We start from the raw sequence: 12,442 nt of genomic DNA, 5'->3' as shown, positions 1-12,442 counted from the left end.
ACTCTCCCTCTGCTCCTCCCGGCTCCTGCTCACTCTCTTTCTCAAATGGATGAATGGATAAAATCTTTTAAAAAAATACTTATACTGTATAGTTTATTATAAGAATTAAAAATTACATGATAGTGAATGTTAGTTATTATAATCAACCCCACATCTTTTGAACCATATCCATCCCTTCTTCGTTCTTTCCACAATAGAAGACCATCATTCTGTCTTTTCTGAATCTCAACTCCTCCTGTCTACTGGAGGACCTAGCTCCATCAGTCGTTCTCTTTGTTGTGTATTCAACCTCTCACCCTACTTGTTCCTAGCCATTGGTAATTTCATTTGTGGAAAGTATCTCCCTCATATCCTCCCTCCCTCTAGCTTCTACCCAGATTCTCCTTCCTTTCACTAAAGAAAATTTTCCAGAGAATTTTCTGTGCTTGTTATCTCCCCTACCTCACCTCCAAGTCACTCCTTAACCATTTTTAACCAGGCTTTCATTCCCAACACTGCTTTGAAACTACTCTGATAAAGTCACCAATATCATCCTATTATACGATATCTCTTATTTATTTATTTATTTATTTATTTATTTATTTATTTATTTTTGGAGGGGGTGAGGGGCAAAGGGAGAGGAAGAGAGAGAATCTTAAGCAGGCTCCACTCCCACCACAGAGCCGGACACAGGGCTTGATCTCACCACCTGAGGTCACGACCTGAGCCGAAATCAAGAGTTGAATGTGGGGTGCCTGGGTGGCTCAGTCGTTAAGCGTCTGCCTTTGGCTCAGGTCATGATCCCAGTGTCCTGGGATCGAGCCCCGCATCGGGCTCCCTGCTCTCCCACTCCCCCTGCTTGTGTTCCCTCTCTTGCTGTGTCTCTCTCTGTCAAATAAATAAATAAAATCTTTAAAAAAAAAAAAAAGAGTTGAATGCTTGACCAACTGAGCCACTCAGGTGCCCCATGGTATCTCTAACTTAATGTTTCAACAGCATTTGAATTCGTTGAGCATTCCTTTCTTTTTGAAACAATCTGTTCTCTTAGCTTCTCTAATAACACACTTCACTGTTTCCTTTATGGCCACTCCTCGTTGTCCTTGGTCCTTTTGTCTTTGCTTAAATATTGCCATTCCAAGGAAGTCAAAGGATCTTAACACTCTAGTGTAGTCTACACATTCTCTTGGATGATCTTATCCATGCCCATGGTTTTACTAATCGTATGTCGATGACTTCTAGCCATCAACTCATTCCTGAGCTTGAAACCCATATATTCAGTTCCCTCTTTGATATCTCTTGGGTGTTTCATAGGCACCCAACTCAAACACAGAATGTTCACATTGAACTGATGCTGTCACCCACCCAAATGCCCAAAACTGGAAATCTAAATGTTTACTTTGCATTTCCCATCTTCTTCCTCAACATCTACTCTATCACCACAATCTTTTAAACTTTCATCCTTAGTATATCTCGAAGTCATCCATTCCACTCCATACCTACTCCCACTTTCCTAATCTGAGCCATTATTACCTGCTTACTATACTGCAGTACAGATCCAGTGGGTTCAGTGTATTCCCCCTACATCCACTCTTCATGCTGCAACCCTCACGATCTTCTGGAGGCAAAGAAGTTCATATAATTCCCTGCCTCAACCCTTTCAGTACTTCCATTAATCTCAGGATGGTTCTGAATTCCTTTATGTGTCTTATAAGGCCTTATACAATCTAATGTCAGCTTATCTCTGTAGTCTCATATCTGGTCACTCACCATTTCCCTCAACACATACACACACACACACACACACACACAGAGATCCAGGTCAAGGAATACAAGTAGTTGTCTGCTTTTGTACATAGTGGGGTCCCCCAAAATATGTGAAAGTTAAATGAGCAGAAGTTAAGAAATGTTATACCAGGCTTGTAAGATTATAATATAAATACTAGAATATTCCCAATTATTGTACAAAGGTTTTATTTTTTTAACCCCTGCCATATGTATATATAATATTTTTAAAACCTAGGTTAAACATTAAATATGATAAATTTCTTAACACATTCCAGTTCTCCCATTTATGGTGACATTTAGTAGACAAAATTCATTTTCATGTTGGAAGGAAGTTGATGATGTATATTTCTTAGAGTATTGATCATTTTTGTTAATGTCTTATGAACTTTGGAAAATTACTGAGAGAAACTTGAATTCCAGCTTTCTCTTGGTAATGGGTTCATTAATGAGGTGCATCCCTATTCTGTTTGCACCATGTTCTTCCTGTGTTCGAATCACTGGAATACTTAAGGATGGCAATTATCAATCCATAATTTTAACAATTTCTCCATTTCCTTCATCACTGTATTTTATGTTTTAGACGCAACGGTCAAGGGTAAATTTCCGGTATTTTCTAAACATGCTTTAATATCGTTCTTTCCTTTCATTGAACTCACAGGAAATCCACTTCAACAAGCATCTGATTTGGGCTAAAGATTCACAACATGAGGAAAACCTAATGATTTTTTTTTTTTGGCCTTTGTCTCAATTACACTGTTAATAGTAACATTTTTTATTTCTTTTGTTCATTTTTATAAAATATAAAGTTCCAATGCAGTAAAATATTCAGATACTTGCATAAGCACTGCTGTACAAAGATTATCTGAAAGTCAGCTCTTAGTTGGCAATGAACACTGCTGTATAATAACAGCTTCCCATTTTTATCAGTGGGTATGTTGTGATCTCAGTTCAGCCGAGAAAAAGTAGAGGGTGGGGTGGGAGTGGGGTCAGCGAAGTCTAGTACCACCTTGTGTGGTGTTCTTGTCACTGCTGTTTCTTCTGCCTGGAGGAAATCTCTCACCTCCCTCTCCAACCTCCTACCTCCCCTTCGCTCCTCTTTCACACCACATGGCAACCACTCATCGCTACTTTCTCCTCTCCTTTCACATCACAACTTAGATGTCACTTCATCCAAGAGGACTTTCCACAACTTCCCTGACTACTGCAGGTGACATAGGCATGGGCTCCTTTCATGTCCCTGGGCTTGGCTTAACACATAGCACAGTATATTAGAATCGCTTGTTTGTATTTCTTACTCGCTAGGGAGGGCAGAAATTATATCTATTTTGTGTATAGTTATATCTTAGATTGATATCAACTTTAAAAAAAAGATTTTATTTATTTATTTGAGAGAGAGAGCACGAGCAGGGGGAGGAGCAGAGGGAGAGGGACAAGAAGGCTCCCCGCTGAGCTGAGCACGGAGCCCAATGTGGGGCTTGACGTGGGGCTCAATCCCAGGACAATGAGATCATGACACGAGCCGAAGGCAGAGCCACGCAGGCACCCCAGGGATTTTGAAGTTCTAAGAGACGTTTGAAGTGGTCTAGATCAGGGAATTTCTAAAAAATTGTTTTACTATGACCCCTGGAGGTAGGGCAAAACTGGCAGACCACCAGTTTCCATTTTCTTTCTTTTCATTTTTTTAAAGATTTTATTTTTAAGTAATCTCCACACCCAGTGTGGGGCTCGACCTCACATCCCTGAGGTCAGTCGCATGCTCCACTGACTGAGCCAGCCAGGTGCCCCTGTTTCCGTTTTCTAATGAACTCAACAATGATGAATGGATCAACAAAAATTGAAGTAGAATCAGAATTCTAGTTTTCCTCAGACCAGCAATAAGTAAAAAGGATAATCTACAGAACATGAATCACTCACCTGTAAGAACTGAAGAAAAGACTTGCCTTGTAAAAAGTTCTCAGTCCATATATGTCAGGGTTCTCTAGAGAAACAGAGCCAATAGGAGATTATCTATCTGTCTATCTATCTATCTATCTATCTATCTATCTATCTATCTATCTATCATCTATCTATCTATCTATCTATCATCTATCTTTATCTAAGAATTGGCTCACACAACATGGAGCCTGAGTAGCTTCAAGATCTGTGGTCAGCAATCTGGGGACTTGGTGGGGGGACAATGATGTAAGTCCCAGTCCAAAAGCCAGCAGGCCAGAGACTGAAGAAGAGCCAGTGTTTCAGTTTGACTGTGAAGGAAGGAAAAATGCTGATGTCCCAGTTCAAAGACAATCAGGTAGGAGGGGTTCCCTTTTCTTTGCAGGAGGGTCAGCCATTTTGTTTTACTCAGGCCTTCAACTGATTGGATATGGCCCACCCATATTAGGGAAGGCAATCTGCTTTACTTAGTCTAGTGATTGAAATGTTAATCTCCTCTAACAACACTCTCACAGACACCCTCAGAATAATGTTTGATCAAATATCTGGGCACCCTGTTGTCCAGCGAAGTTGGCACATAAAGTTAGCCATCACAGCCCATTAAGTAGGGTGCCAACTTACAGTAGGTTACAGTCATTGTGACCTGATCTGGTTTCCCACCAAAGCAAGAAGCTCTCAATAGCATTGCTGCAAGCTGGCTATGTTCATTTGACCTGAAGGGTGTCTCACTGTAGTTTCAGCCAATTGTCCTACTTCTAACCTGTGGAACTACTCAGAATAGGTCTATACCATATCCCACATACTAATTTTTCAAATAAATTAAGACTCCTGTCATAGTCTCCCAAGTGTTCCCCCTCCCCAGGTTAAATAGCCCCAGATTATTCTTCTAATCCTCATAGCATAGGATTTCTTTGATGCACTCTAATTTTGTCAGTTTTCATAAAATATGATGCCTTGAACTGAACACATTTTCTAAATGGGTTCTAACTCCTTTATGCTGGAAAAAAAAAATCAACTTTGAGTCTCTGTTTATATTCTTCCCATAAAACAAAAGGAACTTCTTGTTGCGAGAACCACTAAAACCATTATTTATGACTAATAATCAAACTAGCCTTAATATAGTATATACTACATATATATTGTGTGTATGTATATATATATATACATATACACACACAAACTACAAACTATATATGTATATATGTGTATACCTCTTACACATCCTGCAATGTATCATTTTCCTTGAGACTCATACACCTGTGGAAGTCACACTGTATACCTAAAATCCTGATTTTTTAGGTATCTGCCTATACCTGTCTTGTGAGTCAGGTGAAGATGAGTCATCCCCAACCCAGGAGTAAATCTTGATTGGTCTAAGCCAATTAGAGTGTTTCTGGATGGAAGCAATCTCCTTTATCAGGAGATTGGTTTAAAAGTAAGCGTGTGATACAGTTCTGGCCAATTAGATGTGTACGGAAGTCTGCTCAAGTTGCTTCTTGGAAAGATTTCCTCATTCATAAAAAGGAGATTCCAAGAAATGGCCTCTTTCCTGCCTCTGGATATTATATCAGGATATATTGGCAGGAACTGCATTTTGCTATCAGCTGGAAATGTCAGAGTGAAGATATTGAAAGCACATAATCCTTAATGTCAACCAACCCCTCCTCCGTATTTTCTGCCCTTCCTTTATTCTTGCAGTTATATGAGATAATTAACTACCTTATCATTTAAGTCAGATTGAACCAGGGTTCTCTGTTACTTGTGTCCAAAGTCATCTTAATTGATAAACTCTGCCCTTGATGTATTTCAGAAACTGAGTTAACTCTTCATCTAGCCATTGGTGGGAAATCCAAAATCCTCCCAATATTTCTTTGAAATTCCTCAGGCTGACATTCTTCAAGTCCAACTTCTTGATTCTATTGAATTCTTGATCATGCATCTCATCTCCTGTGGCAAAGAGTTTCCTTATGCACTGTGTTCATCCTGCCATGGAACATGACTTCTTTTCCTCAATATAAAAAAATCCATTCATATCAGACACACAGAGCCTGTGCATTGTGTGTGCATATGCGTGCACCAACTTTACTGAAGGTTTAGGTTAAGGGAATAGAGTTTACATTATTCCAGTAAAACACCTTAAAATGGATTATTAGACATTCTTGGTTTTTTTTTTTAAAGATTTTATTTATTTGACAGAGAGACACAGTGAGAGAGGGAACACAAGCAGGGGGAGTGGGAGAGGGAGAAGCAGGCTTCCCACGGAGCAGGGAGCCCGATGCGGGGCTGGATCCCAGAACCCTGGGATCATGACCTGAGCTGAAGGCAGACGTTTAACGACTGAGCCACCCAGGCGCCCCTAGACATTCTTGTTTTTAAACATCCTCAGGAATTCTGTCTGTTGGAAATTTTCACTGATCACCTTCCATAGTAGTCTCTGACTTCAATCTTCAAGCTAATCTCTTCAGGAAGAAGCACTTCATCACAATTCTCAGACCTTGTTTTCAGATTAATTCCATTTTCCATCTACTTAGGGACTGGGGTTTATCTTTACATGTCAAAACTCATTACATGCACTGCTAAATTAGGAGCCATTTACTTTGGGTCTTACTTTTGGGGGTTATAGAAAAGTTGGCAGATAGTTGAAAACTTCAGTCCCTCCGTTCATCCTCTTCTATGAGTATCTGCCAAAGGAAGGAAGCAACACAGAGTAATGTCCTCACTGATTGGAATTCTGCCACTTCATCTTAGAAGAAAGAGCTATAGTAACTGTGAGTTTTATTTATTTATTTATTTATTTATATTTATTATTTTAGAGAGAGAGAGAGAGAGCGCACATAAGCAGAGTTTGGGGGACGGCAGAGGGAGAGGGAGAGAGAGAATCTTAAGCAGGCTCCATGCCCAGCGTGGAACCTGATGCAGGGCTCGATTCCACGACCCGGGGATCATGACCTGAGCTGAAACCCAGAGTTGGACACTTAACCTACTGAGCCACCCAGGCACTCCAAAGTCACTGTGAGTTTTAAAGAATATTTTCCCCCTGTATTAGCATTACAAGAATGCTAATACAAAGAGTATTTGACAATATTAGCAAAGTGAGTCTTCTCAGAAACCTTGAATCTTTTTGTGTGCTGAAGACTTCTATGGCATGGGAATTCCTCATTTCATCACCAGTTTCTATTCAGGGTAAAACTTTGAGTAAAATAAAACTTGACTTTTAAGAACGCTTAGAAATGTATTGTCTACCTATATCCCCGCAAGTCTCTTAGGTATCAAGGAAGCCAAATATGTCACCGCTTTCGTTCAGTGGTGTGTCGGTTGGATTGGGCTGGGGTGTGGTGTCTTTCTGGCAGTAGCGGACTGGGGAATTTTCAGGGAGAGACTGGGTAGGCTGAGTCCACGATATATTTAACAACATCTCTCTAACCAGATATTTTCTTAGGTCTCCTTTCTGACCAGCTGTCTTTTTGAGTCCCTCTGGTCTGCTTCTAGAAAGGATGGAGGTAGCAAACATGATCCCAAAACTATTACTCCACAAAAATTCCCCTTAATTACTCTTTTGTGGTTGCATTTTCTTTTCTTTTCTTTTCTTTTAAAGATTTTATTTATTTGACAGAGAGAGCACAAGCAGACGGAGAGAGAGGGAGAAGCAGGTTCCCTGCTGAGCTAGGAGCCTGATGTGGGACTCGATCCCAGGACCCTGGGATCATGACCTGGGCCGAAGGCAGCTGCTTAACCGACTGAGCCACCCAGGTGTCCCTGTGGTTGCATTTTCAAAAGTAATCTGCTCTCTTAATACATTCATTTTTTTCATTCATTCCTTCATTCAATATTTATTGTTTTCTATATGCTCAGTATGCCTCATCATTATTCTCCTTGAAGTTAGAATATTCATGAATATACTTCAATCTCTTGTTATTTCATAACCGTGTCAAATCGATATAATGCTCTTCCTAAGGATTCAAATGGGATTCAATGCAACAAGGACCAGTTAGGTCAAGGGAAGTTGGGCTGTTCTTTACAGTTTATTGTTACACTTATTGTCAGTTATTCTTTTCTTTTTTTTTTAAAGATTTTATTTATTTGACAGAGAGAGACACAGCGAGAGAGGGAACACAAGCAGGGGGAGCGGGAGAGGGAGAAGCAGGCCTCCCGCCGAGCAGGGGGCCCGATGTGGGGCTCGATCCCAGGACCTTGGGATCATGACCTGAGCCCAAGGCAGATGCTTAACGACTGAGCCACCCAGTCGCCCCTATTTTACCATTTTTTTTTTTTAAAGATTTTATTTATTTATTTGACAGAGACAGAGACAGCGAGAGCAGGAACACAAGCAGGGGGAGTGGGAGAGGGAGAAGCAGGCTTCCCGCTGAGCAGGGAGCCCAATGTGGGGCTCGATCCCAGGACCCTGGGATCATGACCTGAGCCGAAGGCAGACGCTTAACGACTGAGCCACCCAGGCGCCCCTATTGTCAGTTATTCTTGAGAATTCAAAAGAAATAGTGCCATAAGCAGATTTGTTTACTAGTGTTACTTGGCTCCGTAAACATTTTACAGTGTTTTCATAAAAGTAGTAGAGGTGATTACAGAACTTCAACTTGAATAAAATTAAACAATGAGATTTATTCTGTTGCTGATCTCAGTCTGCTCACTGTAGCTACCGACTTAGTCAGTTGTAATGTCAGATACTGAACATGCTCTTGGCATAGAGTTTAGTAATATGATGCCGGTTCCAAAAGACTTAGATAACTTTTTAGAATTGTGCCTACCCAAAAAGCGATTTCATTTTGCTCTTTTTTTTTTTTTAAAGATTTTATTTATTTATTTGAGAGAGAGAGAATGAGAGACACAGAGCGTGAGAGGGAGGAGGGTCAGAGGGAGAAGCAGACTCCCTGCCGAGCCGGGAGCCCGATGCGGGACTCGATCCTGGGACTCCAGGATCATGACCTGAGCCGAAGGCAGTCGCCTAACCGACTGAGCCACCCAGGCGCCCTCATTTTGCTCTTGATAATGTTTGGTTCGAACAATGTTTGCTTATGCAAAATAATACTAACCAAAGCATCTCTTTCAGAATAGATCGAAACCACCAAGAACTACACTTATAAATAAACATACACAGTTTTTTAAAGATGATGCTGCAACTAAACTCCTGGACTCATTTCCTGAGGCTGCCATAACAAAGTACCACAAACTTTGGGTGCTGAAACAAGAGAACCTCACAGTTCCGGACGCTAGACATTTAAGTTCAAGGTGTGGACAGGGTTGATTTCTTCTGCCAGGATGGGGTTGGGAGGGAGAATCTCCCCTGTGGCTTCTGATGGTCTGTTGACAATCATGGGTGGTCCGTGGCTTGAGGATGCATCACCCCAAAGCTGTCTTCATCTTCATATGGTGTTTCCCCTGGTGTATGTGTCTATCCCCAAAGCACCCTTTAAATAAGGACATCAGTAATACTGGATTAGAGGCCTACACTTCTCTCGTATGACATCATCTTAATGATATCTGCAACAACCCTATTTCCAAATGAGATCACATTCTGAAGTACTGGGGATTAGGACTTCAACATAAGAATTGGAGGGGGAGGGGCCCCTGGGTGGTTGGTTAAGCATCTGACTCTTGGTTTCAGCTCAGGTCATGATCTCAGGGTCCTGGGATGGAACCCCGTGTCAGGCTCTGCCCTCAGCAGGGAGTCTGTTTGAGATTCTCTCTCTGACCCTCCCCCATTCTCTCTCGTCTCAAAATAAATAAATAAAGTCTTTTAAAAAAACAATTTTGGGGGGACACAATTCAACCCATAAGACTTGTAATTAAAATTATGTTTTGTAATAATTGTTCTTCCATTCCTTCAACAGATATTTATCACTTGTGTGCCAAGCACTATGCCAGATACTGGGAATACCATAATAAATAAGATACACACCTTGCCCTCAAAAAACTTTAGTTCATGGATTTGTGCCCCTTTTCACTTCCAAGGAAATGAAATAAAACACAAAGGGACTATGAATGATCATAAACCATATGGCAGGATAGCTAAAAACAATAATAATGGTCAATATTTGTTGGACACTATGCAGTGCCATCCTGTAAATTATCTCACTGAACCCTTAAAACAACACTACAAAGTAGGAACTATTATCACTTCTATTTATAGATAAGGAAACTGAGGCTCTGGAAAGGCTAACAGATGACCGCGGGAGAATTTAACCTGATGGTCTGGCACTTGAGCTGGATTCCCTTGCTACCTAATCCTTACATTTACGTACATCTTGTAATGGCAGGAAGAATTGAAACGTGTCTTTCTTTCCTTTTTTTTTTAAGATTTTATTTCTTTATTTGCGAAAGAAAGAGAGTATGAGGGAGAGGGAGAAGCAGGCTCCCCGTGGAGCAGGGATCCCATTGAGGGACTCAATCCCAGGACTCCAGGATCGTGATCTGAGCCCAAGGCAGATGCTTAACCGATTGAGCCACCCAGGCGGCCCTGAAAGCATGTCTTTCTATCATCTTTGAACAGTGTGTAAAGTAATATCTATGACTAATCCAGGGTAGGGTTATCATTTCTTCCCTTTTTTGCTTTCTTTCTGACTTGTCAACATTCACAAATCCATTTGTTTCTTTTGTCAGCATTTCTTCCTATGTATCTTACTTCACCTTTCCCCCCCTTTCCAGAGAGGGCTTCCCTTTCTACCCAGAAAGTGAATTTGCACCGCAGATTATGTTAAATCCAGGTTCTGTACAGAGAAGTTTAATGGGAAGGTAGTTGGCATACTCTTCTAGGACAAAGAACAGAAAGCATCTTACCTTTTAGAGATAAGCCTTTTGGAAAGGGGTTCTTTCCAGAATTGAAAACAATCCTGTTTTCAGGCTGTATCTATTGAATCTACCTCTCCCTCTATCAAAAGCCCAGCATCTCGGTGCTACTGCTGATAACGGGCTTCTTATTGACCTGGTGACAGTAGATAAGGGGTTGTTGGCTGATCAGAGGGGTATCTTTTCTCCACGATTTAAGGCAAAAATGTAACTCAGTAACAGCACCTTTGTGAAGAAAAACAAAATGTAATAAGCTGAGGTCAGCTAGTTCTTCGAGCTGATAAGTCTCCAAAATTAAACTCATAATAAATTAAGCGGGTGCCCAGTCATACATTTCACTGTCTCTTTTCTAATAAGTGACACGGTTCTGAGGGTGAAACGATTCTGTTTGATTATGTAGTGCATTGTAAGTAATACAAGAAGGGTACCTAGGGCATATATATCTCTATATTTATATAAATATAGATAAATAAATATATATATATTTACATTTCCTAAAGACTTTAATAAGATCCTCTGTATTGTAAAGAGGCACAGTTCAAAAATAACTCCATTTTAGGGACAAGCCTTGCATTTCTAATGTGTTAAATGATGGCAAACCCCACAGTTACTGTGATTTATTCCAGAAATGTCTTTTAAAGTTTAGGTACTAATTATCACTGGAAGGACAAACTGAAAGAAGGTCAATTCCAGCAGTGTAGAATATTTGTTTCTAAAATCTTTCCCTTGAAATTTGTATAGACACAACCCATTTGCTTATTGTAATGTTAATTAATTTCCCAACATTAGGTGCATCTTGGGCACAGTCATTAATTTATCCAACAAACATGTATTGAGGATCTACTTTATTCCAGGTACCGACCTAAAAGCTGAGGATTCACAGTGAAGTGAGAGATAAGAGCATATCCTCAAGGAGTAGATTGTCAAATAGGGGCGACGGGGACGTAAATAGGGCATTTCAATGCAATGTGGTAAGTAATAGGATGCAAGTATGTACAGGGAGTCTGCAAGCCACAGCCTAAGCCAGGCTGTGAGGTGAGTGGAGTCAGGAAAGTAATCCAGGAGATGGAAACATTTAAGCTACCTCATGAGTAATATCTATTGTTAGAGGTGACTTACAGATCGCCAGATCTGGTAAAACTCGATTTTGTCAGTTCCCAAATGTTCCAAATAGTAAGTGCCTTCCTTTTGCAAACTCTAAAAAAAGAAAAAAATATTTTGATGATGGAGAATTCAGCCATGTGTGACTTCCTTTGTCTTTTCTAGCTCAATTAATAAAGGCCAGAGACATTAAGAAAAAGATGTTTTCAATGGAGAAAATTAACAACTGGGCAGGAACTTAAATGCTTGAGTTAGAGAAAGAAATATCCTGTATACAGTCTTAATCAGAAAGAAACAGGTATGATTTCTTCTCATTTCAGGAGGGCTTAATGTGAGACAGTTTCCAAATGTGTTCCTTAGATACCAAACCTCTGTTCTTTCCATCTTTAAAGATTTTATTTATTTATTTTTTTAGAGAGCGAGCGAGAAACAGCATGAGAGGGGAGAGGGTCAGAGGGAGAAGCAGGCTCCCCACGGAGCGGGGAGCCCGATGTGGGACTCGATCCCAGGACCCTGGGATCATGACCTGAGCCGAAGGCAGACGCTTAACCATCTGAGCCACCCAGGCGCCCATGTTCTTTCCATCTTTAAAACCACTCATTCCAGGCTTAAAAGTCAGCCATATATCTGTTTACTGACACCACACACAGCTTTGAATAAGTGTGATGATAGCAACAGTAATTGTACTTCAGAGTCAGAGGTGAGGGGCCCATTTCCCCCTCCTTTTGTAATACAGCAGTTACTGAAAAAGTCGTTTAGGAACTTTTTATTCACTTATTCAGATATTATTCACCATTAAAAAATTATTGTATGGCATGTAAATTATATCTTAATGAAGCTGTTT

The 12,442-nt window shown here is 40.5% G+C and overlaps 1 long non-coding RNA gene across 1 annotated transcript; it reads right to left on the bottom strand.

Annotated features, from left to right (window-relative positions):
- Positions 1-8,530: 8,530 nt before the first annotated feature.
- On the bottom strand, positions 8,531-11,696 carry LOC135362192 (uncharacterized). The gene is made up of 3 exons (XR_010406669.1): positions 11,617-11,696; positions 10,489-10,722; positions 8,531-9,119 (listed from the first exon to the last, which is right to left on the bottom strand). It is a non-coding gene; the product is annotated as an uncharacterized LOC135362192 (long non-coding RNA).
- Positions 11,697-12,442: the final 746 nt, after the last annotated feature.

The sequence above is a fragment of the Mirounga angustirostris genome, unplaced genomic scaffold, assembly GCF_029215605.1.
Source record: "Mirounga angustirostris isolate CCGP_5_RB_7025 unplaced genomic scaffold, mMirAng1.0.hap1 SCAF_12, whole genome shotgun sequence".
Taxonomy (NCBI): Eukaryota; Metazoa; Chordata; class Mammalia; order Carnivora; family Phocidae; genus Mirounga; species Mirounga angustirostris.
This window is presented reverse-complemented; position numbering and strand designations above follow the sequence as displayed.